Here is a 26,430-nt window from a genome sequence, read left to right on the forward strand (position 1 = left end):
TGGGTGATGGGCAGAAAATAAAGTAGGAATAAATGAGTCATGTTGGATTGCGAGGCTGAGACTAAATCAGTGCTGGGGCTGTAAACTCCATGGTTTTATGACTATGTTACAGTTGTACAAAATATTGGTGACATTATACTTGGTGTATTGTATGCAGTTCTGGTCATCTAGTTATAATAAGGAGTCTAGGTTTTTAATTTGGAAAGGGTGCAGAAAAGATTCACAAGGTTGTTGTCATGACTGAACTCTTTGAGCTTTTGGGAGACATGGGATAGGCTGGGTTAATGTCCCTGGAGTTCAAAGGCTGAGGGATGACATTACTGAGGTGTATAAAATCCTGAGGGGTTTCAAGAAGATGAATGATCATGGTCTTTCTCCATGAGGACAGTCGGAGGGCACTGCTTTCAGGTGAAAGGGGTAAGGTCTAAGGGATCAGTGGGGCAAGTTTCTCTACACAAAGGGTAATGAGTATTTGGAAGAAACTGCCAATGGAAGTATTAAATGCAGGTACATTAAGACATTTAAGAGTGTAAATTTAAGCATTACATTTCATATTAAATTCATTTACCCACAATTCCTGTAAAGGCAGAATTTGAAGCAACATGATTCAAACTAATATATTCCTGATAGTGCACCATAACAAAAAAGATGAGATGGTTCTCATAAGCTTAAAAATTAGCCTTTTCTCTTACGTCCTTCATTTTTTGAACTGTGGCTTCTATTCCCTTGAAAATTTATTTGGTCACTTTCCATTCCCCTACATGCCTATTTTCTCACATGTCTAACTTATATTTGATCAAACTTAGCATGAAAACTCCCGGACTTCTCAGAACAAAAATATATGCCTCCTCATTGCCAGCCTTCAGGTAGAGTATAACGCTCAGCTGTTGTGACTCTGATTCAGTACTCAACTGTTGAAGTTTTAAGGAATACCGTCTGGCCCATTTCTCATCATCCTCCCTTTCCAGTTTTACCTGCTAATGTTAAGATAATCTAACTAATATATTATTCTTTTTCAATTTCAATCACAGTGTGATTACACTTGATTACTCTTTGTTTCTCAAACACCCAGAAATTTGGGGTGACATACAACCTTGATGAAAATTTGAGTTCTTTGGTGATTGTGCTTTCAGACACCTCAACTGGAATTTTCTCCCTAAATCACTCTCCTAAATTTTATATATTCCATAAAGCAGACTCAGAATTTTCTCATTTCACCTGATATCCATTGCCTGAGTTACAGATAAAATGTTTTATCTCAGAGTTTAAATGGATAGAACCTTGAGCATTTCTAACACTGCTGCAAAAGTACATGGGCTGTTCTATGTGAGAATCATAGAACCAGCAGACAAAGAAGTCAATAAAAATGAAAAACAAACTGCAGATCCTGGAAGTCTGAAATAAAAACAGAGCGTGTTGAAAAACCTGAAATATAAACTGCATTCAGTTTTCACAATTGCTGTTCAGGGAGCAACTGTGAAAACTAAATGGGGTTTATATTTCAGGTCAGAGCCCTGTCTTCAGAATTACAACTCCATGTTGTTTCTCCCCAAGTGCATTACTTCATTCTGGACCATATTAAATTACGACTCACACATAGCCTCTTGAAGTCTAATCACAGTTTGTGTGATATTTTCTAATGCTTAAATTTTGTATCATTCGTACACTTCTCACTTGTATTTCTTGGACACACATGCACATCATGAAATATAATGAAAGAAAAGATCCCAGTAACAGTGTCCAGAGCACCCCATTCTCCTTCTCCTCTTCTACCAAAAAAATCATACTCTCACATCCATTCTTTGCCTCCCATATATAAATAAAAAAACAAATTAACTTTTTGCTTATCCAATATGCTTCAATTATATGAATATCCTTTAAAGGGGACTTTATCTATTATTACCTTTCAAGTCCAAAAGTATGCATGCTACCATATTCAAACCATCATAACTAACAAGATGTAACTATTTGATAAAGTAACAATCTCAACATATGATTTCAAATCTATGTTCCTTATCCTATACAAACAAATCTTCTGGTGACAATTAATAGTATCATGATTATGGTCTCTTGTTTTTATTCCATCTCATATGTGTAGTTGCCGAGTTTATTATTCTCTCCCCCCCCCCCCACACTTTTCAACAAGTGTCTAACATTTTTAGTTGTTTATTCAAATGTCTAAGAAAGCTTGAAGCAAACTAGGATAAACTAGATGATTCATTAATAATGAGTGATGCCATGAATTGTCAATGTCTCATTTTTGTTTGTCCCTTTATAAGGCACTTTGTCATCTAGCCTTTAGTTATTATCCTGTCACAAAAATGATGTAAACTACAGATGTGTAAATGAACTGGTAAATTTCTTTTACACAGACAACAAATGCAAACAAGCCATCAGTTTACAACTTACAGTACATCCGAGTTGCAAACTGTACGGGTGTCCACAATGTATGAAACTCATTATCATTTTAAAAGCAAAGACGATTTGTTTCCCATAAGTTAATTACTTATATTCCAGACATGGTAAATCCACAGGATAGAGGCTCAGATGGAGTAATTGAGTTCATACGTAACGGTTGGACTGCAATCAGTGTGAGAAGTCATTCACTGGTGATGCAGTGTGAGGTTTCAAAAGAGCTCAAAGGCTTTTGGCTCTTTTCAGTGGGCTGCAATCTGTGTGAGGCCAATAAAAAGAAGGGAGGTGTAAGCCTATGAGTCTGTGTTGGAGTGGTCAGACTTTGGCTGAACAGGCTTGGGTGAGAACAGGCTTGGCAAGCACAGTTGGAGCTTCTAAGTCAGTAAGTTTCTAGTATTTTTTTCTGTTAATACATAGAGTACTGAGAATAGGTTGGGAGGTGGTGGTATGTTTGTTGTGTGAGATTTGGGAACTCTAAAATATCTCCAGGCTCCTTGATAACTACACCTGCATGAAGTGCACCGAGCTGCAGCTCTTCAGAAACCATGTTAAGGAACTGGAGCTGTAGCTTGATGACCTTTGGCTCATACGGAAAAATGAGCAGGTGATAGACAGGAGCTACAGGGAGGTAGTCACCACTAAGTTGCAGGAGGAAGGTACCTGGGTGACTGTCAGGAGAGAAAAATGGATTAGGTAGCAGGTGCAAAGTACCCCTGTGATGGTTCTCCTCAAGAAAAGTATACCACTTTGGATACTATTGGGAGGGGAATGACCTGCCAAGGGGAAACCGCAGCAACTAGATCTCTGGCACCGAGATTGGCTCTGTGGCCCAGAAGGGAAGGGGGAGAAGAAGACTGCAGTGCTGATAGGAGATTCCACAGTTAGAGAAGTAGAAAGCAGATTCTGTGTGCGTGAAAGAGACACCCGGATGGCATTTTGCATCCCAGAGGCAAGGGTCAGGTATGTCTCAGATCGGGTGCATAGTATTATAAAGTGGAGATGATCAGCATTAAGTCATGGTATATATTGGTTCCAACAACACAGGAAGGAAAATGGAAGAGGTACTGAATAGAGAATACTATGGACTTTGGTAGAAAGCTGAAAAGCAGGACCTCCAGGGTGGTAATCTCTGGATTGCTGCCTGTGCCATGTGCCAGTGAGGGCAAGAATAGGATGATTTGGCAAGTGATTGCATGACTGAAGAATTGGTGCAAAGAGGGCAGGATTTCAGATTTCTGGCTCATCAGGATCTCTTCTGGGAAAGGTATAAGCTGTACTGAAAGGATAGGTTATACCTGAACCCAAGGGGAAACGAATATCCTTCCGGGCAGGCTTGCTAGAGCTGTTGGGGAGGGTTGAAACTAATTTGGCAGGGAAATGAGCACTGGAGTGATGGGGTTGTTGGTATGCAACTAGATACAGTGTGTAGTGAGACTGTGAGGAAAGACAGGTAGATGATAGGGCAAAATTGCAGTCAGTGAGATGAGTTAAAGTGTAACAGGAGGCCAAAATCAAAATGGGTGATGAACGCAGGGCTGAAGTTGTTATATTTGAATGCACGTAGTTTCTGGAATAAGGTGGATGATCTTGTAGCAGAATTAGAGATTGACAGATATGATATAGATCATGGCTGAAAAAAGATCACATTTGGGGGCATAACATTCAAGGATACACATTGTATCGAATGGACAACCAAGTAGGCAGAGAGGAAGGTAATTCATAGAGTAAAGGGCTGAAAAACAGCATTTTGGTACATCTCATTTGCTTTAGGTGATTTTAAGATATATATATATATATATATTGCTTTTGAGAAATTATCCATGTATCATAACTTTTTGCATCAATACTTTGCATGGATCCTGATAGTAGACATAAATTAATGATTGCATATGTGTTCTGTGGCATCTTGTGACTGATCGTATTGGATGTGGCAACCTGAAGTCCATTCCACTAACGTATCTGATTGGTAATTTGTCTATATTGTCGCATGTAGCTTTGTTTTGCATGACATCCATCAGATCTTTTCATACATAAGTGTATATATAGTAGTTCAAAAAGAAATCAATACAGGATGCAGAATGTAATGTTATGGATACAGAAAAATTGCAGTGCAGATAAACAAATAAAGTGTAACGACCCATGATTAGATAGAATGAGAGATCAAGAGTTCATCTTTATAATTTAAGTATTCTATTCAAGAGTTTTATAGCAGTGGCATAGGACTTTGAACCAATTGTTACTTGTTTTCAGAGCTTTGCATCTTTTCCCTGATGAAATGGGGGAGGGGGGAAAGAAGAGAAAATGACTGGGAGGAGGGAACCTTTGATTATGTTGGCTGTTATCCTGAAATTCATTTCACTGATCAATACAGTCAAACAAAACAATTTTTCTTTTGAAGTAATATTGAATAGATTGATTGATTTCTTAATAAGGAAACAGAGTACCCTCATATTCCATCAGAGATCAATTTGAAAATCAACATTAATTGCAGATGCGGGAAAAAAACCAGAATATCCATGAAAAGCTCAGCAGATCTGGCAGCCTCTGAAAGAGAAAGAGTCAATGTTTTGGGTCTATGACCCTTTGTCTGAACTGAGAAAGAAGCAGATGCAAACTAGTTTTTAGTAGGAGGGAAACTGGGGAGTAATCTGCAGAACTATGGGAGTGCCTATGATAGGTGGAATTGAAGTGGATTAGTGGTAGTGGTTACAAGCACATTATGGTTCTAAATCTGTGTAATGTGTACTTATAGGTCAGTATAATGAGCAGTTAATTGTCAGGTGGTGAGACATTCATAGCATGCTATAGTTATGTATTAGGGATAAGAAAAACAGTCCAATAATATAAAGACAAAAAATGGAAAATGTTGAAAAAATTAAACTGAACTTATCGCTGCATATCATTGATATCATGGATACAAAAATCATGCATGATCACTAATGTGCAGAGAACACTGGAATCAAAAACTCTTTTATTTATGTAATGCCTTTAAGGTAGTTCATTGGACTGTAATCCCAGAAAAGGAAATCGAAGGAGGCAATTCTAGCAAAGATGACTGAAGTTTGATGAAATGGATAGGTGTTAAAAATGCATTAAAAAGACAAGGAAAAGAGCTAGGGAAGAATTTAGAGAAAGATAAAGATAAAAAATAGCTTTATTTGTGACATGCGCATTGAAGCATGCACAGATGATCTCACATGCACTGCTGCACATGTTTTGAGTGCTTCCACCTGAAATATTGCATGTTTTACTGCACTGGGAATACTGTGGTGTTTTCAAAGGGAGCCAGCTTTTCTTAATGTTCCATTCTCCAGAGTTGCACACAATCCTTGCTGAACAGACTGGGACAACTCATGTCAGTTTAATGCATTTCACGCACAAGTGAATTTCTAGGCCAGATCGTCTGAGAAAATAAGTCATAAGCAATAAGTAAATCCCAAATGGTGACAGAAGTGGTGCATGGAATGAATCATGAGCCTGCGATACCCAAAATGCGCTTGTAAAGAAAGCATTTTGTCACCAAATAAAACTTTTGATTACAAATTTCCACAAAAATGCTGACAATAAATTTTCTATTTCTAAAATATTGCTGGAAACTTTCAATTTAATTTTGAAATGTTTTGGCATTAAAATATAATTGAGAAATGAAAAACTTCTCTCAAATTCTCCAAAAAGATTACAGTATGCAGTTTCAAGTTCCAAATTATAAAAAGGATCTTGAAGCCAAAGTTATGCTCAGTAAAATGCTACCGTGAAAAAAAATGTAAATAAAAGGGAAAAGGTGTGATCATTTAAAAAAAAATAAAAATTATGGAGATTTGATCAGGAGATCTAAAGCATGGAGTAAAGTAACCAGAAAAAGGAGATTGGAGAATATAGAATGAGAGAATAGGGATTGTGATATTTGTGACATAGAAGCCAAAGTTTTTGCACATCATCTCAGTGGTTGTAGAATGCACTGCCAAAGTTAGTTGATTAACCATTTTATGATGGAAGTTCTTTTTCTGAAAGACAGAGTGGCAAATAAGATTTGGACCTTTGATCCTGTGAAAATAAAACTCTGAAGTGAATACTTGGAATTTCATGCTGCAATTGGTAACTTTATATACAGAAAGTCACTTCAACCCAAAGCATAATCTTTGTTTTTCAGCTGCAATTGGCTGCCATGGACAATCTCAGAATCAGAATCAGAATCAGGTTTATTATCACCGGCATGTGATGTGAAATTTGTTAACTTAGCAGCAGCAGTTCAATGCAATACATAATCTAGCTGAGAGAGAAAAAAAAGACATAATAATAAATAAACTAGTAAATAAATTACATATATTGAATAGATTTTTTAAAAACATGCAAAAACAGAATTAATGTATATTAAAAAAAAAGTGAGGTAGCGTCCAAAGTGTCAATATCCATTTAGGAATCGGATAGCAGAGGAGAAGAAGCTGTTCCTGAATTGCTGAGTATGTGCCTTCAGGCTTCTGTACCACCTAACTGATAGTAACAGTGAGAAAAGGGCATGCCGTGGGCGCTGGAGATCCTTAATTATGGACACTGCCTTTCTGAGACACTGCTCCTTAAAGATGTCCTGGGTACTTTGTAGGCTAGTGCCAAAGATGGAACTGACTAGATTTACAACCTTCTGCAGCTTCTGTCGGTATTGTGCAATAGCCCCTCCATACCAGACAGTGATGCAGCCTGTCAGAATACAATCCACTGTACAACTATAGAAGTTTTCTTTCAAGTCTGTTTATCTAAAGCCATTGGTATTACAACAATGAAGAAAAAGAAAATAAATATTTTTAAATATACAAAAAGTATTTCGTCAATTTTAAACAGAACTTCACAAATTAAGAGAATTTCTTGCAACATTGGATTAACTTTAATGGCATCATATAGCACAGAAATGGTCCACCTCATCCATCTCTTTCCATGCTAATACCATTGGCCTGCAATAGGTCAGCATCACTCTTCAGCTTTCCTATCTAGCTACTTGTTCAAATGTCTTTTAAACAATGTATCTTCTTCCACCATCTATTCTGCAAGTTGTTCCAGATAACTATCACCCACTGTGCATATTCCCATATCCTCTCATCTCCTTCAAGTTTCTCCCCTCTGACCTTAGACCTTCCCCACATTACAGGAAAGGCAAGGCGACAAAAGAGAAAGTGTAAAATAGACTTATGAGGATATTCCCTGAAATGGTATAATGTGACCTAGTGTATACAATTAATGGAATATAGTTTGTAACTGACAAGCTAACAAGCAAACAAATATTTTCTGCTTGTGATGTTATTGTCTGCTCTATTGTGTGCTTGTAATTTTGTGAATCTAATCTGTATGCACTTCTAAATTCTATGTCATTTTTTCCTCTGTAGTTTTAGATATTTATCCTTAAGGATTAAAAAAGCTGGTGTATTCTACAGGGCATGAAAATCTGTAGATATTGTGCTTTGCTTGATATTTTCCACTACCATATTTTGTTGTTAATAAATAATAAATTATTAGATAGTAATCAGTCCAGTGGGATAGGGTGATGAAACATTATTCTAGCATCCAGTGTCAATATGATATATGACTGTTTGATATACTCTGCGCACACTAGTTTTAATGCATTCACTGTGACACAAAAAAAAATCTTCTGTTGAATTGAACAGGCTCTCAAGTGGAGAAATGTCCCAAGTGAACATAAAGAGATTTAAAAAGAAAGGATTGTCTTGGCTTGTAAACCTGTTCATAGAATTGTGCACATTATAAAAAGAAAAGAAGAGTTGTATGTATAGTATACTAAACGATGATTCTTTTTGTAATCTTTATTAAGCCAAGATTGAAAGATTGAAAACACTTTTATGATTCTTGCACAGCTAAGTATAGAAACTTGGCAAACCTTTCCTTTAGTGGCTTGTTTGATTCTCATAATGTAAACTGCAAACTATGAGTAGATAAGGATAAATGTAATCTTTTGACCTTGCAATTACTTTATCAAATATTTATTAATCCGTGCTCAAACTATTTATCACAAACTGTATTTGCATTTGGAAGAAATATGAGTTGATTCGCAGCTGGGTTAAAACTTTGCTAAGATGGCACAGATTTTAATGTTGGTTTTCTATTATAAATCATACCTTTATATTAATGATTACATATTAATTGCACTTCAATGAAAATGAAATACAGTGAACTAAATATATAGCTAAACCAAAAATACTGATTTCAGCAATAATGTTTCCGACTGTTAAATGTGCTGACTGAATGTTTTTCTTTATTTGTCAGGATGTGAGACAATTATGAGGCGACTGCATAATGTTCACCATCATGCCCCAATACCTTAAATGTTCCATTAACTAAACAAATTCTGTCTGTCAAAAATCAGAATGTGAGCTGTAAGTCATTTTTACTGAGAACAAATTTACAATTCCATCAAACAATGAAATAGAAGTTGTGCGACTGTTTTATTTTAATGAAAAAGTCATCTTTCATTTGTTGTTAGAGAAGTGAAATGCAGTATTATGGACATTGATGTCATTAGATTCAGCATGCAATGGCCGTTGCATGGTCTTCAAGTAATGTACATAACCAGATGTTTAATCTGCCGTATCCAAGGTTAATGATACCGGTTAAACTACAGTCAGTTCCTTATAAATCAATTGAAGGATTAAAGTTGGCCCTCATACCTGTTGCAAATTGAGTCAATGCCAACAGAATTATTCAAAGCAGTGTTTGTTGTCTAGAAATGTGTAAGCAATAAATAAGCCATATGGTAGCCATTGCATGTTTTGCTACACTTTTGAAAGTCAGCAAGCCAAAAGAGGCTGATGACCAGCTGGTGATTTCCAAGAAATTATCAGTTTGGTGTACTGGTCTATCTGCATGCTGCAGCCTTCCACAGCTGTGAATTGTAACACTGAAAATGGGAATGGTGTGCACGTCATATGCACAGGCATCCATCCATCCATACCTGCCCCCAATGCCAATGCTCAGTCCAATGGTGTGTTTGGCCTTCAGTTTCATGTGACACACAGATGAGACTCTTAGCATGGCTCCATTCATTCAAATTGTATTGGGATCTTCATTGAGGGAGTTAGTTTGGTAAGAGTTGTATGTATTTTTCTTTTACAGTTGTCTACAAATTATTTTTTTAATAATCGCAGTTTAATGTTTTAAATCAATGCACTATTTTTAGCTTATCTATATTTATGCTTTATAATTTCAGTGATTTTTATTTCTCTCTATATTTTATTTTCCTATTATTTCCAAATGTCTCTCTGAATGGGGATAAATGGGAAAAAGATTTCTAATCCCAATTGAGAGTGGTTTGTAGATGGTTCCCATTTTCTGCAATTTTAATACAGCTTCACCAAGAGATGCCCTGATAGTTCAGCACTGACACTGATTTTCTCTCATCCTGTGCTCGACAAAGGAAGGCTCTTTGCCACTATTAGTGGCAAATAGAGGTAAGCAGTGAAAACTGGTCACTCAGCAATACCGGAGAGTGTTAATAGATAAAAAGAAGTCTGCAGTGGTACAATTATTGCGATATAGGAAGGAATGTGAGAAGCAGGACCTCAAGTGTAGTAATCACGAGATTGCTGCCTGGGCCACATGATAATGAGGATAGGAATAGAAGGAGGTGGCAGATAAATGTGTGGCTGAAGAGTTGGAGCAGGGGACCGGGATTCAGACTTATGGATTATTGGGACCTCTTCTGGGGCACGTGTTACCTGTACAAAAGGGACAGATTGCATTTGAATCTGAGGGGGGCCAATAGCTTTGTGGGCAGGTTTGCTAGAGCTGTTGGGAGCAGTTTGAACTAATATGGCAGGAGGATGAGTAGCAGTATGATAGAGCTGAGGATAAGCAGCAGGTTTACAAGTAGATGATGTAATATATACAGGTCCACAATCCCTTATCCGAAATTCTGAAATCCGAAAAGCTCGGAAAACCGAAGTTTTTTTTGTGGAGTGTGGAGCGTGTTGTATCAAGGCTTGTTTGGCGCGCCAACAGCTGACGTCAATCAGGTGTGACATGGCAGCACTAGCAGAGGCCTCCAGACATCAGTTGTGGACCAGCACTCGTACTGGTTACACGTACTGGTTGGCTGCAGAAATTTAAGAAGTGTCATGGTGTAAAATATCTGAAAATCTGTGGTGAAGAAGCTTCTGCTGATCATGAAGCAGCTGAAAATTACATTAACGAATTTGTCAAGATAATATCTGATGAAAACCTTAGCCCTGAACAAATTTACAATGCTGATGAAACAGCTTTGTACTGGTGCTATGTTCTTAGAAAAACATTAACAACTGCTGATGAGAGGGCACCAATAGGTTTTAAAGATGCTAAGGACAGATTAACTATTCTTGGGTGTGCCAATGCAGCAGGCACACACAAGGTGAAGTTGGCGGTGATTATAAAAAAACAACATTTGAGATGTCTGAAAGGTGTACGCAATTTACCTGTGCATTATTATGCAAACAAGAAATCATGGGTAACCTGAGAAATATTTTCTGACTGGTTCAATAACCACTTTGTACCAGTGGCACGAGCTCATTGCAGGCAAGCTGGACTGGAAGAAAACTGTAAAATTTTATTGTTCCTGGACAACTGCTCCGCACAGCCCCCTGCCGAACTTCTTGTGAAAAGTAATGTTTTTGCAATTTACTTGCCCCCCCAGTGTGATATCTGTATTACAGCCTTGTGACCAAGGAATTTTACACTCCATGAAGAGCAAGTATAAAGACTGTTTTTTTGAATTGTATGCTTTCTGCAGTCAACAAAGGAGAAAGAATCCCAGACTTTCTGAAAGAGTTCAATGTTAAGGATGCCATTTATGCAGTTGCTAATGCTTGGAATAATGTTGATAAATTAACATTAACAAATGCTTGGCACAGACTTTGGCCTACAATGATGTTTGATGTAAATGAACCTACAGATCAAGACTTTGAAGGATTTTGTGTCACTAATGAGAAGATGATGATATCAAACCTCATAACTTATGCTAAAATGTTATCGAATGAAAGTGTAAATAAGTTCGAGGAAGCTGACATCGAAGAAGTGCTGAACATTGACAATGATGCACCTGTTGTGCATTCCTTGAATGAAGGGGAAACTGCTGAAATGGTGTTAAATACAGATAAACATGAAGGTAGTAGTGATGATGATGACATAGAGAACACAGGTGAAAAAATCCCCATAGACGATATGGTGAAAATGTGTGATCAGTTAATTGCTGGCCTTGAACAATGTGCATTTATCAGTGAGCAAGAGATTATGGCAGTTTACTCAGTTAAAAAAAGATTGCTTAGACATAAACCTATGTTAATGAGACAGATGACACTTGAGGAAGTCTTTAAAAATGCCATCTGTTGTAGTGCTGCTTCATAACTTGAGAACCCTGTTCCTGGACCATCAGGTACCTGTAGAGTATTTAGCTTTGTTTGCCAGACGTAATGCAACTTACCTAGAGGTACCTGTACATACTTAGCTTAGTTTGAGCCTGTATATGTCCTAGAGTATTTATGCTCTAGATTTATTCCAGTAAGTCATTTACCATGTGTTTGATTCGGTTCATTTGAAGCTGTATATTTTCATGTTTTATTGAATGTTTTTGTTGGAAATAAAACATACTAGTGTATTCATGGTCTATAATTATCCCATGATTTAATTTATCAGTATATTACTCTATAAATAAACTGTAATAGTATTTGTAAAAGAGCGCGGATCGGGAAAACCCAGAAGTTTTCTCTCCAGCACTCGTTGTTTGAGTATGTACAGACTTTTTTTCTTGTCATTATTCCCTAAACAATACAGTATAACAACTATTTACATAGTATCTACATTGTATTAGGTATTCTAAGTAATCTAGAGATGATTTAAAGTATACGGGAGGATGTGCGTAGGTCCAGAGCTCTCCCGGGTCCTAAAGTCCACCCGCACCGTGACAGGTTAATTATCAATTTTCTGAAATCCGAAAAACTCTGAATTCCGAAATGCAACTGGCCCCAAGGATTTAGGATAAGGGATTGTGGACCTGTAATATGAATGTAAGGAAGGACAAGCCAAAGATTGGGTACTACTGCAGACAGAGCAAAGAGTTAAGTTGTACCACAGAGGCAAAATTCATAAGGGCTTAGAATGCAAGACTGTAGGTGGTGTATTTAAATGCATATAGCATTCAAAATAAGGTGGACAAACTCTTGGCACAATTAGAGTTTGTTCGGTATGACGCTGTGGGCATCACTGAATGGTGACTGAAAGAAAGTCATACAGTTGGAAATTTGACATCAAAGGACAGGTAGGAAGGCATAGGCGGTGGTGTGGCTCTCTTGGTAAGAGATGGAATTACATATTTAGAAAGAGGTGATGTAGGGTCAGAGAATGTCAAATCTTTGTGGGTGTAGTTAAGAAACAGCAAGGATAAAAAAAAAAGAGGGAATCATATATAAGCCACCAAATAATAGCTAAGATGTAGGGTTGAGATTGCAAAGGGAGCTGGAAAGGGCATGTAATAAGGGTAATGTCACAATTGTAATGGGGGACTTCAATATGCTAGGGAATTAGGAAAATCAGGTTGGTATCGAATTGCAAGAGAGGGAATTTGTTGAATGCCATGAGATGGCTTTTTAGAGTAGCTTGTGTTCGAACCTACTAGGGGAAAGGCAATCTTAGATTAAGTGTTATGTAATAACCCAGATCTTATTAGGAAGCTTATCATAAAGGTACTCTTAGGAGGAAGTAATCATAATATGATTAAATTCATGCTGCAATTTGAGAGGGAGAAGCCAAAGTCATATGTATTGGTATCACAATGGAATAAAGGGAATTACAGAGGCATGAGAGAGAAGCTTGCCCAGGTGGATTGGAGGGGAATGCTGGCAGGGATGGCTGAAGTTTCTGGAAACAATTCACAAGGCACAGGATAGATATGTTCCACAGAACAGGAAGTTCTCAAGTGGCAGGGGTAGGCAACTGGGGCTGACAAGGGAAGCTAAGGACTATATAAAAGCCAAGGAAAGGGCATATAAGGTAGCAAAAGTGAGTGGAAAGTTGGATGATTGGGAAGCTATTAAAATCCAACAAAAGACAATGAGAAAAGCTATAAGAAGGGAAAATATGAAATATGAGGGCAAACTAGCTGATAATATAAAGCAGGATATGAAAAGATTTTTCAGTTATATGAAGAATTAAAGGGAGGTGAGAGTTGACATTGGACTACTGGAAAATGATGTTGGTGAGGTGGTAATGAGGGGCAAAGAAATGGCAGATGAACTTAATAAGTACTTTGCTTCAGTCTGTATGCTAGAGGTCCATAAGTGTCAGGGGGGAGGACTGAGTGCCATTGCTATTACAAAGGAAAAAATGAAAGACTAACACAAAGGTCTAAACGTGAATAAGTCACCTGGACCAGATGGACCACATCCTGGTGTCCTGAGTCCTGAGTCCTGAAAGAGGTTGCAGAAGAGATAACTGATGCATTGGTCATGATCTTTCAAGAATCACTTGATTCTGGCATGGTCCTAGAGGACTGGAAGATTGCAGATGTCACTCAACTCTTTAAGAAGGGAGAAAGACAAAAGAGAGGAAGCTATAGGTCAGTTAGTTTAACCTCAGTGGTAGGGAAAGCATTGGAGTTTATTATTAAGGATGAGGTTTTGGGGTACTTGGAGAGTAATGATAAAATAAGTCAAAAATATGTCATCATGGTTTCTATAAAAGGAAATCTTGCCTGACAAGTATGTTAGAATTCTTCCAAGAAGTACAAGCAGATGGACAAAGGAGAGGCAGTGGATGTCCTTTACTTAGATTTTCAGAAGACATTTGATAAAGTGCCTCACATGAGGCTACTTAATAAAATCCTGTGGTGTTACAGGAAATATATTGGCGTGGATAGAGGAATGGCTGACAACCAGAAGGCAGCAAGTGGGAATAAAGGGGGTCCATTCTGGTTGGCTGCCAGTGACTAGTGATGTTCCTCAGGGGTTAGTATGGGGACCGCCACTTTTCACATTGTTTGTCAATGATTTAGATCATTGGGTTGGTGGCTTGATGGCAAAGTTTGCAGATGATATGAAGATAGGCGGAGTGGTACGTAGTGCTGAGGAAACAACACAATTGCTGTAGGACTTACACACATTGGAAGAATGAGCAAAATTTGACAGATGGACCACAATGTTGGGACATGTATGATGATGCATTTTGGTAAAAGGAACAAAAATGCAGCCTATTATCTAAACGGGGAGAAAATTCAAACATCAGAGATGCAAAGAGACTTAGAAGTCCTCATGCAAGACTCCCAAAGATTAGTTTACAGGTTGAGTCTGTGGGTAAAGAAAGCAAATGCAATGTTGGCATTCATTTCAAGGGGAATAAAATACACAAAAAAGGAGATAATGCTGAGACTTTATAAGACACTAGTCAGGCTGTACTTGGGGTATTGTCAATTGTTTTGGGTCCTGTATCTCAGAAGGGATGTGTTGTTATTAGAGAGAGTCCAGAGGGGGTTCATGGAGATGATTCCGAGAATGAAAGGGTTAACATATGAGGAGTATTTGGCAGCTTTGCGCCTGTAATCGCTGGAATTTAGAAAAAATTGAGGGGATTTCATTGAAGCCTACCAAATGTTTAAAGGACGAGATAAGATGGATGTGGAAAGGATGTTTCTTCTGATGGGGGCATCTAGAAATAGAGGGCACAACCTCGAAATTGAGGGCTGACCTTTTAGAACTGAAGTCAGGAGGAATTTTTTTAGCCAGAGAGTAGTAAATCTTTGGAAGGCTCTGCCACAGACAGCGGTGGAGGCTAAGACCGTGGGTATATTTAAGGAGGAAGTTGATAGAACCCTGATTGATCGGGGCCTCAAGGGATATGGTGAGATGGCAAGTGTATGGGTTGAATGGGATCCGGGATCAGCCAAGATGGAATGGTAGTGTGGACTCAATGGGCTGACTGGCCTTATTCTGCTCCTATGTCTTATGGTCTTATGGAGGTGTCCCCGAGAGCAAGGGAAGTCCCAACGTCTGATTGATTTAAGCACCAGGTTGAACTGGAAAGGTCAGTTATGGGCCGAATCATGGCAGCTAGGTCCAGGCTCCAGAGAGGTCTGAAAGTGAGGAACAACTCAATGTTTGGACAACTTAAGCGCTGGGACAGATTGAAAAGTTCAGTGTGTTGGGACCAGAGGCAATGCGAGGTGAGGGGCAGATGTACTTGATTCTGTTCGTGCTCCGCAATATTTACTCAGCTCTGCGATAAACTGCCTCCTCCAGCTGTAGTGATGCCTGGCTTCGTGTCTTTCATAATTCTTTAGTTCCAAATGCTATTTGCTTACTTCCAATGTTTGCACTATTTGTATTTTCTCCTCTCTCTGGCCATTGGGCATTTCTGACATTCTTTTTCAATGGGTTATTTTGGAGTTTCTTTGTTTTGTAGCTGCCTGTAAGGTGACATACCTCAGGGATGTATAACGTGTACATACTTAGATAATAAATGTACTTAGAACTTCAAATTCTTCTGAACAATATGAAAATCAAAAACCAAGAAGCAAGGAAATAATCATGCTAAGCTTCTCTTCCTCAATGTCAGCAAGACAGAGGAACTGATTATTGACTTCAGGAGGAGGAAGGAGGAGGACCATGAGCCAGTACTCATCAGAGGATCAGAGGCAGAGAGGGTCAACAACTTCAAGTTCCTCGGTGATATTATTACAGAGGACCTGTCCGGGGCCCAGCACATAAGTGCAATTAAGAAGAAAGCACGGCAATGCCTCTACTTCGTTAGGAATTTGTGAAGATTTAGCATAACATATAAAACTTTGATAAACTTCTATAGATGTGTAGTGGAGTGTCCATTGACAAGCTGCATCACAGACTGGAATGGAAAACCAAAGCCCTTGAATGGAAAATCCTGAGAAATGTAGTGGATACGGCCCAGTCCATCACAGATAAAGCCCTCCCCACCACTGAAGACATCTACATGAAGCAATGTTGCAGGAAAGCAGCATCCATCATCAGGGATCCCTCTCATCCAGACCAGGCTCTCTTCCCACTGCTGCCATCAGGAAGAAGGTACAAGAGCCACAGAACTCACACTACCATCCTCAGTAACAGTTATTACCCTTCAGCCATCAAGCTTTTGAACCAAAGTGGATAACTTTACTCACACAAACAACAGGAATTCTGCAGATGCTGGAAATTCAAGCAACACACATCAAAGTTGCTGGTGAATGCAGCAGGCCAGGCAGCATCTCTAGGAAGAGGCGCAGTCGACGTTTCAGGCCGAGACCCTTCCTCAGGACTAACTGAAGGAAGAGTGAGTAAGAGATTTGAAAGTGTGAGGGGGAGGGGGAGATCCAAAATGATAGAAGAAGACAGGAGGGGGAGGGATGGAGCCAAGAGCTGGGCAGGTGATAGGCAAAAGGGATACGAGAGGATCATGGGACAGGAGGTCCGGGAAGAAAGACTGGGGGGGGGGGTGGAACCCAGAGGATGGGCAAGGGGTATATTCAGAGGGACAGAGGGAGAAAAAGGAGAGTGAGAGAAAGAATGTGTGTATAAAAATAAGTAACAGATGGGGTACAAGGGGGAGGTGGGGCATTAGCGGAAGTTAGAGAAGTTGATGTTCATGCCATCAAGTTGGAGGCTACCCAGATGGAATATAAGGTGTTGTTCCTCCAACCTGAGTGTGGCTTCCTCTTTACAGTAGAGGAGGCCGTGGATAGACATGTCAGAATGGGAATGGGACGTGGAATTAAAATGTGTGGCCACTGGGAGATCCTGCTTCCTCTGGCGGACAGAGCGTAGATGTTCAGCAAAGCGGTCTCCCAGTCTGCGTCGGGTCTCGCCAATATATAAAAGGCCACATCGGGAGCACCGGACGCAGTATAACTTTACTCACCTTCACTTGCCCCATCATTGAAATATTCCTGTAACCTACGGAATCACTTTCTAGGACTCTTCTCATGTTCTCAAAATGTATTGCTTATTTATTTATTTGTTTATTATTCTTTCTTTCTTTTTGTATTTGCACAGTTTGTTGATTTCTGCACACGGTTTAAATGCCCATGATCATGCTTTCTTTGATAGACTGTATCATGGTTAATATTCTATTATGGATTTACTGAGTATGACCACAAGAAAATGAATCTCAGGGTTGTACATGGTGACATGTATGTAATTTGATAATAAATTTACTTTGAAATTTGAACTTTAATTGCTAACTATCCTTGCTGCATTGACTCAATTTCTGTATAATGGGAATCTTTGCATTTCTTTCCAACCCTTTACATTTGCTCTCTCACTTGTTGCAGCCAGACTGGTAGATTGTTGTTCTCTTGGAGTGAGAGAGGGTGAAAATAGATGCAAAGGGTAACTGGAATCAATTTAGGAGACAGAATCAGTTTCTAGACAGAGACACATGAAACTGCAGATGGTGGAATCTGGAGTAACCTGTGAGATGCTGAAGGAACTCAGTGAGTTAGGCAGCAACTGTGGAGGAAAGTGACCAGTCTAGATGAATGGTCTTGATGCAAATTGCCAACTGTCCATTTACCTGCTTGACCTGCTGGTTTCATCCAGCTTCTTATTTGTTGGATCTGTGTAGTTTATCTTGAAATAGTATAACCTCACATTGAATGACTGTTTGGCTGATGGACAACAGCAGGGACATTGTAAGGAGCAATATTAAGAGTTCAAATGGTGTCATCCGGAGAAAAGATCAACACCAGACTTACTGACATGAAAATGGAATTTGCTAGAATGCAGTTTGAATGTCTTAGCACCTTTGGATGCCTTGTCTGTGAAGCTGTGACTTTCCCATCATATTTAATGTAACTACAGAGCTCTCAGTAGATTACCAGCATCATTTCTTCCAAATGATTTAGCTTGTATTCATGACTTGGAGCTCCATCTCCCTCATTAATCTGTTATTTTCTACTTTGCCCAAATAGACCGAAGGAAGAGTCCTGCTGAAGGGTCTCGGCCTGAAACATCAACTGTACCCTTTTCCATAGATGCTGCCTGGCCTGCTGAGTTCTTCCAGCATTCTGTGTGTGATGCTTGGATCTCCAGCGTCTGCAGATTTTCTCTTGTTTGTGAGGGAACAGTGTTGTGATTGTGAGTGTGTTTGGCAGGTTGGCCTCTGGAAGCCTATGTTCAGTATCAGATACATACATAAATATTGGAATGTTGCTAAGCACGCATTGCAATTTAGTTGGTATCTGGGATTGATTCCTGCTTCCATTCATCTCGAATGCATATGAGAATTGATTAAGCTGCTTGTGATATGGGAACAAGTCTTGGAAAATCACTCTGGCGCATCATGCAAATGAGCAAGAAAAATTATAATTAATACAAATGGAGAAACTGGAAGAATGTCAGAGAACTCATTGAAATTGAGCTGGGAGGAAGTGTTATCAACATAGCTGAGGGGACAACAAATGGTAGTGAATGTATAATAGCTACCCTAGGCTCTGAAATAGATATTGAGTAAGAGGAGGGAATTTCAAAGATGGTGGTGTGACAATGGTGGAAGGTTGGAAAATGGCAGCAGAGTTGCTGAGAAGTTTCAATTTAGGATGAGTTGGAAATAGCAGAGACAAGATCATTGGCACTCCAGATAGTCCACCAGACTCTAGGACAGAAACTAAGAACATTCTACATATATCACAGAAAGGCAGAACCAGAAACGAATTGGGTTTCTGCAGCAACTTAGAAAGGAGTAGAGTAGAGTTTTAGACATGGGTTGCAGTGTGAATTCTTTAAACCAAGCATCACTGAATGTGATTACACCATTGATATACAAGAGCTACACAAGTGTGCTGAGATAATTCAAGCAGTGGTGATGCTCAAGGCCAAAGGATGCTGTCTTTCTTTAGAAGTTGTCAATTACTATAACAGGTTCCTGCCAAACCTGATTACTGTGCTCCACCCCTTGAATTCATTACTGCAGATCAGGAAGAAATGGCAATGGACAAAGCAGTGTGAGTTGGCTTTCCAAAAGGCAAAGAAAATGGTGACATCAGACACTGTACTTACACATCATGATCCACATTATCCAGTGAAGCTTTCCTGTGATGCCTCGCTTTATTGTACAGGTGCACTCGTGTCACATGTTATGAGTGATGGAAATGAATGCCCCATAGCCTTTGCATCATGTTCCCTTACTGCTGCAAAGAAATATTATGCACTGATTGACAGAGAGGCTTTGAGTTTGCTTTGGGGTGTAAAATGTTTCAACCAGTACCTGTATGGGAGAGAGTTTAACCTCATTACTGATCATCAGCCACTAGTATCCATTTTCAATACACAGATGGGTGTTTCACAAACAGCAGTAGCACAAGTGCAGAGATGGGCTCTGTTTCTTGGAGGACACAATTACAAGGTCGAATTCAAAAGGATGACTAATCATAGAAATGTTGATGGATTGCCTGTTTCCCCTTGGAAGAGAAGATACCAGAAAAATTTACAGAAGAGGACACTCCTCTTGACATATTCTCCCTAATGCAAATTGAAAGTCTCCCTATTATTGGTAAAGATGACTCAAAGGGAAACCAGAAAAGACCTCACTCTCTCTTAGGTATACATGGAAACCAAAAATGGCTGGAATGTGCAGCAGAAATTCCAGTTCCCCCATTCTTACCAGCACTGGGATGAACTTGCCCTTGATAGAGCTTGCCTTATGTAGGGATTAAGAATTGCTGAAAGCTAAAGTGTTGGAGGAGCTACATGCTGATCATCAATGTGTGGTTAAAATGAAAGCTCAAAGCTTTGTCTGGTGGCCTGGGTTAGATCAGTAGATTGAACAACTTGCCATGGACTGTTCAGGATGCCAACACATCTAGAAGATGCCTAGAGCAGTAACTCCACAACCAATAATTCACTAGTTATGCTGTTCTTGGGTAGTCCCTAGCATTCATGCTTGGAACTCCTCAAACCCAATCTCAGATGCAGTATGCAGGGCAAACATCTGAGGCAAACTGAGAACTCCTTAAACCAGGAGGTTTGATGTTTCACTACTGGACAACTGGTCCTGGTGTGGCGATACGGAGATGATCAAAAGTGGATGCTTGAAATCATTAAGGACAAAACTGTCCTGCACAGTAGTGGTTATATCTGATGTTATTTGGAGATGACACATCAATCAGTTGAGCAGATCAAGTCAATTGTTAGAGAAGAGTGGTGTCCAGCAATTTTTTTGTGTTGAGATGCATTCTATATTGAGGTGAAGTTTATAGTTATGTATGGAGGAGTAAAATTGTAAATATATTTTTGATTAATCATTCTTTCTTTGCTTACATAACTCATTATGGGTTATACATAAAGATATGTGAATGGAAGATGTCATGATGCCACCATGTTGTATGGACACGTTCCACAAAAGAAAAGTAAAACCAAGTCGAACCATTTCTCAGCTCCTATGCTTTTCTTTCCATTAGTTTCTGGAGTTACAAAACATAACACGTATAGGTTCAAAAAGGTACAGAAAGAAAGAGGTTATTGTGGATGTTTCCACAATTACCCTTGGTGGATATATTGGTTAAACGACTTTAAGGATGGATGCAACAAGGGAATATCTTCAGAGGAAATGACCTGTGATTAGTAATTAAATGTCGAAAGATTGATCACAAATTTTTTAAAAATGTATTTCCACATTAAGAACTTGGAAACCAAACAATTAATTTAATTCAGCATATCCAATATTAAGAATATAATTTTAATGTAGTTTTTTTTTCCAGAGAAAACAGCCCTTAATTCTTATTTTAAAATTCTGCTACTTTTTAAAAATCTCATTCAAAGCTGAAGGAGGCTGTGAACATTTTTCTCCCTTAAGAATTTATAGACTTTTTAGGTCCATACGCTATTAACAAATAAGATAGGGATAATTACTTTCCCTGGAATCTGTGGCAGTGTTATTGATGTGACAGTTCTGTAATTTGGTACTGGGCATTACCTTTCAAAAGAAATAAACTGTCTGCACTAAATTTGTTTTCAGTCAATGAAGTTAATTTGCTGGCTTGCTAAAGCAACCAATGCAGGCATAGCTCACCACATTTTGAAACTACAGACAGTACGTGGATGTCAGAAGCAACTAAAGTTTGAACTTATGCAGGCAACAAACATGCTTGTTACACTGTTTGTTGGGCTTTCAAAGTTTTAGTTACTTTCTAACACTTTAGACCAATTTCATTTTTTCCAAATATGCAAAGGGTCAAAGGGCTTTCTGCCTGATCTTACTAAATACTCAGAAGGATTAATTTTAGTCTAATATGGATTATGGAGAGGGACATTGCCCTCAGAAATTAACAATACAACACCTGTAAGGATTTTCACAGATCCCAATTTATAACTCCGTAATCTCTTACAAGTGTTTCATTACCAAAATCATATGGTTCTAGGACCAGATTTGCATAAGGCCCAGGAATATACAAAATTTCTGGGTTGATCATGAAAGTATGTTGCAAGTTTTAACATTGTTTCCATGAGACCTATGTTTTCTTGGCTATTAACTTCAACCTGACTAAACAAAACTCTACTGAATTGAGAATTTCACAGCTTAGTACTTTTCATACCTCGCTGTCAGATGAAAGTAGAGACCTGGGAAGAGAAAGCTATGTCTAAGCACATAAATGGATGCTCTCAAGTCATGTGCATAGTATAAATGATAGATTTCTTTTGAATGATTACATAGAAATGTGCCTTACAAACCTAACAAGAAGCTACTCTCTTCTCACAGTATTCTCATTCGACTTATAAACAGGTTATCACAGACGTTTAAAGTGACTGAACATAATTTGTTGAGGTGCTGAACTGATAACTTTACCTGCTGTTGTAGATGGTTTCAGTTTCAGAAGAAAAATAGGCATAGCTAATTTCTTTTATAAAACAAAAGCTTTAAGGGCAATGAAATCTGAATTAATTTTTCAATGCTGGCATGACAAATAGCTGGACAACATAAAAGTGCATCTTCACAAACAAAGTACTTTATTCCACCCACATACTCAGTTTTAATTGGAAAGTGTAAGTACCTGAGGTGGTGAGGGTGATGTTGATTGCACAACTAATTTGTTATTCTCAAGAATTTTAGTCATCTCTAACTTCAGGTTCCATATACAGGACCTGTCATTACACACATCAAAAAGAATCTTCACAGAATTCATCTTTGCTATCATCTTCAGGAGACACCAATAAAATACAGTAAATATTGTGAGGTGAAACCTTGTAGACTACAAATTATTTCTTGGTCCAGACCATGGAGCAATTAAAATAGGTGCACATTACTTTGTACTTTCTACAAATGTATGACACAAATTGAAGAAGGTATAAGTTTGTTTTAATTGTTGCATGACAGTTTTGTAATCAAAGATGTCTGGTTTACCATCAAAGATAATGGCGAACTCACTACAATTAAAAATATCCCTTGTGAAAATTCCTTGTGAAGAGGCAATCAGGGTATCTGGAGGTCAGAGCTGATGTTATAAAATCGCTCATTTTTAAAAACTTCCCTAAATTGTCCAGGATTCAGCTATTCTAGTAAGAGTTGGTTCTGAATGTTATTCTTATGAAAGAAAGCAGCAAAATAAAGCTAAATATTTAAAAACAATGAATAGAATTCCAGGTCAATAATTTACAACCTGTTGCAGAAATATTCTCAAGCTTTACTTTTCCCAAATGGTTTTTTCCACATTCCTCAGTTTCTTGGTGATTCTCAACAGTAAACCTATATTTTATGCTGACAGTTTTCACCCTGCCAAAGCTTCATCTCAGTACAGTTAGTGACATGATACATCGTGTTGGGCGCCACACACTGCCTCACTGGACACAACACTTTGCTACTTTGATATATAGCTTGGCAAACCAGATTATATTCACTTTGTGTCACTCAATACTGCTGTAGAAACCTTTCAAAAGCGCTTTACAAGTAGATTTGTTAGGAGAATTCAGCCCCTTCAAGCTTCATTAGTGGAATGTGCTCTAGTTTATTTATATTTGGAATACACATTTAGTTCATATTGGATGCAGAGCAATGAAGTTGATTTGAGAAGCACATAGAAATTTAATTTTCTCTTAAAATTGTGTGACCAAACTTTAATGTGAAAAACAAGTAATTGTTTCTCTATTCTGTAGCAATGCTATAATAATCGAATGTTTACTAAATAACTGCTGATACGCCTTAGAAATAATTATGATCCAAAGAAATAAATGCATTAGTGTATGAATGAAAGCCACCTGAGCAATTTAATGGTACTCGGGTTAACATGCAATTGAAAAAAAAAAACATACAGTAATGATTTTACAAGAACATTTTGATTCAGAAATAAAGGTAAATATTTGGTGGAGAGGTAAATATTAGTTAATTGAAATATCCAATTGTTTTATTGTGTTACCTCGGTGAATACGATCCTTTTAAATTATTCTTACTGGTGCCTAATTGGCAGATGACGTGAACACAAAGAAAGAAACTTATTTTGTGTCGGTCTTCATGGTGGAGGACACGTCTAATATGCCAAAAGAGGATGTTATGGACGAAATGGGAGGTGAGGATCTAGATAAAATCACTGGCATTAAAGAGATAGTGATGAGCAAACTAGAGGGCCTGAAGGTAGATATGTCCCCTGGTCCTGATGGGATTCATCCCAGGGTGCTGAAGGAATTAGTGGAGGTTATGGTAGATGCGTTGGTAATCATTTAACAAAACTCTCTAGACTCTGGGCGGGTCCCAGTGGATTGGAAGACAGCAAATGTCATGCCACTTTTTAAAAAAGGATGTCGGCAAAAGACGAGCAACTATAGGCCAGTTCACTTAACATCTGTAGTTGGGAAAATGCTTGAAGCTGTCATTAAGGAAGAAATAGCGAAACATTTAGAAAGGAGTGATTCCGTTAGACAAATGCAGCATGGATTCAGAAAGGGCAGGTCCTGTTTGACAAACTTACTGGAGTTCTTTGAGGACATAATGAGGGCGGTGGATAGAACAGGTGGATGTCGTATACTTGGATTTCCAGAAGGCATTCAATAAGGTGCAGCACAAGAGACTTATAAATAAGATACGGATGCATGGAGTCGGAGGAAGTGTATTGGCATGGATAGTGGATTGGTTAACCGATAGAAGAAAGAGAATTAGTATAAATGGATGTTTCTCCCGTTGGCAGTCAGTGGTGAGTGGGGTGCCGCAGGGGTTGGTGCTGCGCGCCACATTGATGATTTGGAGCAGGAGACTGAGTGTAGCGTAGCAAAATTTGCTGATGGCACTAAACTGAGTGGAAAAGCAAATTGTACAGAGGATGTGGAGAGTCTGCAGAGTGATATAGATAGGTTAAGTGAGTGGGCCAAGGTCTGGCAGATGGAGTACAATGTTGGTAAATGCGAAATCATCCACTTTGGAAGGAATAATAGAAGAGCAGATTATTATTTAAAAGGTGAAAGATAGCAGCATGCTGTTGTGCAGAGGGACTTGGGAGTGCTTGGTCATGAATCGCAAAAAATTGGCTTGCAGGTACAACAGGTTATTAAGACGACAAAGGGAATGTTGGCCTTCATTACTAGAGGGATTGAATTCAAGAGCAAGGAGGTCATGCTGCAACTATACAGGGTACTGGTGAGGCCGCACCTGGAGTACTGTGTGCAGTTCTCATCTCCATATTTGAGGAAGGATATACTCGCTTTGGAGGCAGTGCAGAGGAGGTTCACCAGCTTGATTCCAGCAATGAAGTGGTTAACCTATGAGGAGAGATTGAGCACCTGGGACTATACTCTCTGGAGTTCAGAAGAATGAGAGGGGATCTTATAGAAACATACAAAATTTTGAAAGGGATAGATAAGATAAAAGTAGCAAACTTGTTTCCATTTGTAGGTGAGACTAGAACTAGGGGACATTGCCTCAAGATTCAGGGGAGAAGATTTAGGATGGAGATGAGGAGAAACTGTTTTTCCCCCAGAGAGTGGTGAATCTGTGGAATTCTCTGCCCAGGGAAGCAGTTGAGGCTTCCTCACTAAATATAATTAAGAAACAGTTAGATAGGTTTTTACATAGTAAGGGAATTAAGGGTTATGGGGAAAAGGCAGGTAGATGGAGCTGAGTTTACAGACAGATCAGCCATGATCTTATTGAATGGCGGGGCAGGCTTGATGGGCTGGATGGCCTTCTCCTGCCCCTGTTTCTTATGTTCTTATGATGTTCCCATGTTCTTGATCCTTCCTCACAAATGGCAAATGTCACAAATGTCAGATAATGAACGTTGATGAGTTGATGCAAGATTGGAGATGTGCATTGAGGTGGAGGTGAAATTAGGCAGTTGTAGTGATGGATAGGATATGAGATCAAAAGCACAGACCAGCATTAAGAAAAATGCAAAATTGCAGCATAGAAACAGGATCTTAGGCTGTCAATAAACTAATGGCAATAAAAACAGTGGAGATATATAAGGAATCTGAATTTCTTTTAAAGGAATTTCTTTTTCTCATTTTCAAGGAGCTCTATTGGCAGCAACAATATTTCTTGCAATGTGAGAAAAATGCATTCTTCAAATTAAAATTAGACATGAAGTTTTTCTACAAAATAAGATGTGGAAAGTCAAGACATTTGAAAGACTAGTAGTTAACATAATTCTTGCCCTTGAACGGAATAGAAGAGAATAGAAGGGATGAATCTAAGGAGTCATTCAAAAACAAAGACGAGAATTTTAAAGGTGAGGAATTATTATATGAATGTTTGGGTGAATATTAAGACTACTATTTAAGATAGAAGACAGGAGAGCTTTTAAATAACCAAATTTAGAGATAATGAAGGTAAATGGGCTGAAGCAAGATTGCAGGGAGATGTGCATTGAGGTGGAAGTGGAATTAGGCAGTCGTAGTGATGGAAATGATGTGAGGTCAAAAGTACAGGCCAGTGTTCAGAGACATAGAGAATTACAAAATGGAAACTGGCCCTTCGGCCTATTGAGTCATGATGATCATTTCATCAGAGAAGAAGTATTCAAAGGGATGATGGGCAACTATGGTTGACAAGGGAAGTCAAAAGCAGAAT

This window comes from Mobula birostris, chromosome 5, assembly GCF_030028105.1.
Source record: "Mobula birostris isolate sMobBir1 chromosome 5, sMobBir1.hap1, whole genome shotgun sequence".
Lineage (NCBI taxonomy): Eukaryota > Metazoa > Chordata > Chondrichthyes > Myliobatiformes > Myliobatidae > Mobula > Mobula birostris.